The sequence below is a fragment of the Propithecus coquereli genome, unplaced genomic scaffold (genome assembly GCF_000956105.1).
Source record: "Propithecus coquereli isolate 6110/MARCELLA unplaced genomic scaffold, Pcoq_1.0 Scaffold1109, whole genome shotgun sequence".
In the NCBI taxonomy this organism is placed as follows: domain Eukaryota; kingdom Metazoa; phylum Chordata; class Mammalia; order Primates; family Indriidae; genus Propithecus; species Propithecus coquereli.
Genome location: NW_012135070.1, coordinates 8452 through 9121, shown reverse-complemented (window position 1 = coordinate 9121; position 670 = coordinate 8452).

The window sequence follows — 670 nt, the reverse complement described above, 5'->3', positions numbered from 1 at the left end:
TTGCTTGTCTCAGTTCCTCGTGACATTGCACATCAGTTTCTTGAGAATTATTTTTGGAATAAATTATTTTTATATGCTATTTATTAAAAAAATTTCCTTCTGCTTACTGACATTTAAAAATTATTTTCAATTATGAATATTTCAGGCAAACAGAAACAAATAGGAAATAATATAATAAGCAGATTCAACAGGTGCTTACAATTTGCATATGTGCTTTAATTTCTCTTTTCAAAGACAGGAAATGTTATGTATACTACTAAACCAAACCCCATGCCTTTCTTATTCCTCAATATTGAAAGATAATCACTATTCTGAAGGCGGTATTTAGGACATTAGTTGTGCTTTATACTTCCACCATATAGCTACATGTATCTATAGAAAATATATAATATAATTTTGTTTTTAAATTTTATCTACATCTTTTTCTGTAATTTGCCTCAGTCATTTCAATTTCTATTTGATACTTCACTACATTGACAAATGGAAATTTATTTCACTTATTTTAATTGTTGCATGGCATTTCTTCATAGAATGGACAAATAACCGTACTACTACCCTAATGTGTTCCTTGTAGTGTGATATAATATATGTCTATCCTTTGAATCATGCAAAGTTAACCGAAAATGAATTGTGTATTATGGTTGATTTCAGTGCTTTGTTGATCATTTTT